We start from the raw sequence: 5,432 nt of genomic DNA, 5'->3' as shown, positions 1-5,432 counted from the left end.
TTTTATTACACATTTATTTTATCAAATGGATTTTTAGACTAAATTTATTTTTTAGTCTTAATTTTTAATAAAATTATAATAACTTAACCATTGAACCTAATCATGACAGTTTATTTATATGGTTTATAATTGTTTATTTTAGTTTAATTTAGAGAATTTGGTTTACTTTTAATATAAAAAGAAAACTAAAACTAAAATTCATTATATATGTAACACCCTAAAATTGGGTTTAGGAGTTTTAGGGGTGTTTTAAGGAATTTAACTCTAGTGAGCTTGGGAATTTTTTTAGCATGGTATTTGAAAATGTTTTTGTCTATGGCATGTTGAAAATTAAACCAACTTTTGAAAATGATACTGAAAAGGCTTTTAATTTTACAATAAGGACTGATTTGTAAAATGGTCAAAATTTTGTGTGTTTATGACGCAGTTTTACAAAATTTTAAAATTCAAACTTTTTCTCCTTTCTTCTACAACAAACTCACGTTAGCTTTTTCTTTTGCTTAGTTTGTGTCGTCCAATGTTCTCCCTTGCTTTCCCATTCAAATTTAAATTCTGAAACTATATTTCTTTGATTTCTATCAACCTCTATAAATTTCAAGAAAAACACTAAAAATACCAAAGATTTCTCCATTTTCAAGTTTGTGGATTTTTCGGGTTTTCGACCAGTAGTTCGTTTTTCTTCCATTGAATGTAACAATTCATCTACCCATTAGTTTTTAATGTTATTTAGCCTTTAAAATTGAGTTTTTAGCCATTAAATCGTACGTTTTTAAGTAAAAGCCAAAAATTGGGTCATTAATGGTGGAATTCAGGATTTTGGGCAAAAACATGGTTTCAAAGTATTTTTCAATTATTTTTGGTAAGGTTAGAAGGTTTCTAAACTTACTTTGAAGTTTTGTTAAACATTTCTTGAGTTTTAGTGAAATTCGTGAAAATTTTCATAAACAAGTCAAAAATTTTGATACCATGAATTGAGTAGTTTTGTGTAGTTTAAAGGTTGAGAATCAGTCATAGGTGAATAATTAGATGAACGGAATCAGTTTTAGGCAAAACGATTGAGTATAGACTGAGATATTTGGAATCCAAGTTTGTTATGTTGAAGATTTCAGCTACGTGAGAATTTAGCTTAGGCTTGTGCTTTTTATTGTTTAAGGTGAATCCTTAGCTGATTGTTGATTGTGTTATTGTGTGAATTATTGTGTTGAAGCTTCGGATTAATTAAGACCTTCTACGAGCTAAGTAAATGCTAGTTTGAGCTTTCAACATTGCAAAAGTGTTCTGGTGAGTATTTACAATTGCTGCTTGTGGACACGATTTAATGCGTTAATTAGGAATTTAGAAGTAGCCTAAACCCCTACTATAAATTTTGTGTGTAAGCTTTCTCATATGTTTGATTTAATACATGAATATGTGTTGTGAAATTGTGGATTAAATTGTGATATTATGACATGTGATATAAGCTTATGATGGTTATTGTGAAAGAGTTTATTGTGGGCATGATATATGTGCCATATGACAGCAATTATGTCGTGAATATAGTGTGATTGTGTAGTGAAAAAGTGAAAAAATTGTAAGTAAAATATGTGTTTAATAACAAATATTTTGGCCTTGTAAACCTTAAGACCATTGGATATAGTTGGCATGTCATAGGATTCTGAGTACTCACCTATATTTGTTATGTGATTTGGGCATTGAGGCCCTTGGACATGTTGGAGAGAAAAGGGAATGTGAGCTAAGCTCCATTCAACGAGACATGTTTGGTGTGATGGAAAGTGTTAGCTATATGCTTCACTTTTTAGGATATGTTGGACTCTATGAGTAATTTGTTGTGTTGGAGATCCGTGTATCCGATGAGTGGTGATAGAGCTCACTTTTACGTTTCATAGCTTAAGTGTCAAATTATATATAAATATGTTTATGAGTATTGTGATATATTCTTAAATGTTAATGTGATTACCATGTAAATGAACTAGTAATAATGCATGAGCGAGTATAATATGACACTAGAGTTGGAAATATTGAGGTTGTGTTATACGGTTGTTTCGTTAATGCTTGATGAATTGTTTCCATGGTAGTTGTTCTAGGCATTCACTGAGCTCATAAATCTCACCCACTCTTTTTTAAACCATTGTAGATTAGTAGCAGTTCGGTGTGAGCAGTGTGGCTCTAAGGGATTGATCAAAGAGAATTTAGTAATACTTCATAGATGATTTATTATTTGGGAAATAAAGGCAATGTAATAGACTTTTTACTGGTATTTTCCATGGTATTTTGGATGTTTCCAAAGTTTATTTGTTCTTAGGATTTAAACATTTGAATCATGATATGTTGAATGTTGCTCGGACTTATTCTCGATGCTTGAAACTGTTACTATAGTCATTTTGACGTTTATTTGATATGGTAAAAGATGCATATTGAATATACTTGTGTTGGAATGGTTTGCTTAAATATGCTGAATTTTTACTTTTTGGAGCAGAAGTATCGATATTCGAGTTTTAAAAATGATACCTCTATGATTTTCAAATGTGCAAGAAGTTGGAATCGTAAATGGGTATTGATACCATATCACGAGTATCAATACTCGGGGTAAAATTACCGATACATATTGAAAGGTACCGATAATTTCTTATGTTTAGTTTTTAGGCGAGAAATAGAATACTATTTTTGTATCGATTTTCCAATCTTTATCTATACCATGTAAGGAAAATATCGATACCCATGTTCTAGTATCGATACCTACGTAGTCAATTTTGAAATTTTGGTAAAGTGGCTCTCATGTATGTACAACTGTTATTAATTGAACAATTAAAATGTGGGTAGCAACTCTTATTGATAATTAGGAGTATACTTGACTTAAAACTCGTGTAAATGCTAAAATGGAAGACATTGCTTTAATAATTAGCTCATTTTTACTGTGTGTGATGTGAGACAGTGGTGTGGTATCCTAACATTGAGGCTGGGTAGCCGAGCCGAGTAAAGAGTGTTACAATATAAACCTCCAAATTTTATATTCTACTTAATATAGCTTGGGGTTCCCACCAAGTTTACTAAGAAGACTATTGTTTTAATAATTTTCTTTCTTTTCTAAAAAAAATTGTTAATGTTGTTTGGAAATTTGGGTTTTATTTGTTAACTAAGCTATTATAACTTTATATGTAAATTTTATGTAAGACAAAAAAATGATAAAAGATTTTATTTTCAAAAATCAATCCATATAAAGAAACTAGTAACTAAGATTAATCAATCAAATAAATTCAAACCTATGGTTCATCCTTACATCAAAATTCAAAATTTATATAAAAAATTCATTTTTCCTAGAGCATTCGACAATTTAAAAAAAAAGATCATTAACAATCAATGTAATAAAACACAAAGTAATATCAGGAAATGGGTAGCGATCTATTGTAATTCAATGTAGCAGATTAAACTAGTTTTCGCACTTGAGGAGCTGGAATATAAGCGTTTTCATTATGTTTTAGTTAAGTTTTTATAGTTTAGTTTAAATCCAATAAAAAATGTATTTTGAGTCTTTTGTTGACCTTAAGGGCCGAATGAGGCCTAAAGGTGCGCTAATGTACTTAGTGAGTGTGCAAGAGACCATCAGAGGGTGTACAAACTCAATACTGGTTGTTGTGTTGCAACACGGGAAGTTCGATGTCCCAACATACGGTGCTGATAAGTTATAAAAGTAACATATTTTAATCCTATTCTTAATGCATTTTTGGATGATTAATTATGCAAATTAGTGAATTTTATGCTCCTAATCCTTTAAATTCAAGTTTCTATACGTAGGAGAGCATTTGGGAGCAAAAGGAGCGAAAAACGAGCCAAAATCAGACAAATATAGTTGTTTTCAAGAGCCACACAGACTCGCTTCCCATGTGCCAGCCCATGTCTATTTCGCACCCTGCTTCCCAAATACGCGGAAAAACCTAATTTTTAGGCTTTCTGAGCGTTCTAAAATCTATAAATACCCATTAGAAGAAGACATAATGGGGCAATCAGAGAAGATCGAAGAAAACACTTGAAGAACACCATTGGAATCAACTTGGAAGTGGATCTCCATCAAGATCGAAGATCTCTTTTTAATTTCTTTCGATGTTTTATTGAGTTTCTTTATGTCTTGTGGTTATTCTAAGTTTGAGATGCTTCTATTCAGGATTATGAACTAATTCCCTAGATACCTAGCGAGGATGGAACCTATGATGAATCCTTTTGTTTAATTTTTGTTTTTACACGATAAATATTTGATTCTTGTTCTCAATTATGTATGTTTATTTTTTGTTTTAATATTTTCGAGATATTAATTCATGTTTAACGTGCTTAATTCAGTGGAGCAAAAGTCCTTATTTAAGAGTAGATCTAGCATAATTGAGTGCAGTTGGATGCAAGCCTAGAAATAGGACGACAAAAATCTACCGGATTAGAGTCAAATCTAATAAAGGAAACCATAGATCGAGTTAATACGATGATAGGGGTCTTAATTAGAAACAGATTTGAATTAATCAAAGTCTAGGTGGATTCTTTCCTGGGTATTGTCTATCTCATTGGTTAATATTTGATTATTTCTTTGATTCATTCTCTGTTGCGTTCTTAGTTAAATTAGTTTAGTAAATTTAGATTAAAACATATCACCCTCAATTGTCGGCTAAATAATAGAAAAAAGGTAATTACTAATAATCTATATTGTAAATTTAGATACAATATTCTCTACTCACCGTAGCTATACTATTGTTCGATAGGTGTGCTTGTCTTTGTCGTATTTATACTTAGTTTTGTGACCATCAAAAGAATAATGCAAGAATTTCAAGACTGCCTTCGGTGTCACGACATAGCCATTGGATGTCACGAAACACCTCACGAAATAGTTTGTTAAGTTCAATGGTTTGCAAGACAAAGATCCAAGTACTCATTTGGCCAATTTCCTGGAAATCTACGATACTTTCAATATTAATGGCGTTACTGACGATGCCATTAGTTTACGTTCATTCCCTTTCTCATTAAGGAACAAAGCTAAGCAGTGGTTGAACTCTTTATCATGAGGTTCCATCACCACATGGGCTCAAATGACTGAAAAGTTCCTTCTGAAGTACTTCCTACCAACTAAGATGGCCAAGTTAAGGAACGACATCTCTTCCTTTGTGCAAATCAATTTTGAAATGTTATATGATGCATGGGAGAGGTATAAAGACTTATTGAGACAGTGCCCTCACCATGGATTACCTCTATGGCTACAGGTTCAAACCTTCTACAACGGTTTGAACCCCTCAACTAGACAGTTGATTGATACAGTAGTCGATGGTACACTTAACAATAAAACACCCGAAGCAACTTATGAATTTATAGAAGAGATGGCACTGAATAATTATCAGTGACAAGTCATGAGGATGAAGCCGATGAAAGCAGCCAATGTTTTCAACTTAGATGCAGTC

General features: G+C 31.8%; 1 non-coding gene across 1 annotated transcript; it reads right to left on the bottom strand.

Moving 5' to 3' along the window:
• Window positions 1-5,114: 5,114 nt before the first annotated feature.
• On the bottom strand, window positions 5,115-5,221 carry LOC128033636 (small nucleolar RNA R71). Its single transcript, XR_008189627.1, has one exon. It is a non-coding gene; the product is annotated as a small nucleolar RNA R71 (small nucleolar RNA).
• Between the last annotated feature and the right edge of the window lie 211 nt (window positions 5,222-5,432).

The sequence above is a fragment of the Gossypium raimondii genome, chromosome 1 (assembly GCF_025698545.1).
Source record: "Gossypium raimondii isolate GPD5lz chromosome 1, ASM2569854v1, whole genome shotgun sequence".
Lineage (NCBI taxonomy): Eukaryota > Viridiplantae > Streptophyta > Magnoliopsida > Malvales > Malvaceae > Gossypium > Gossypium raimondii.
Note: the sequence above shows the minus strand (reverse complement) of the source record. Positions and strands in the feature narration are given on the sequence as shown.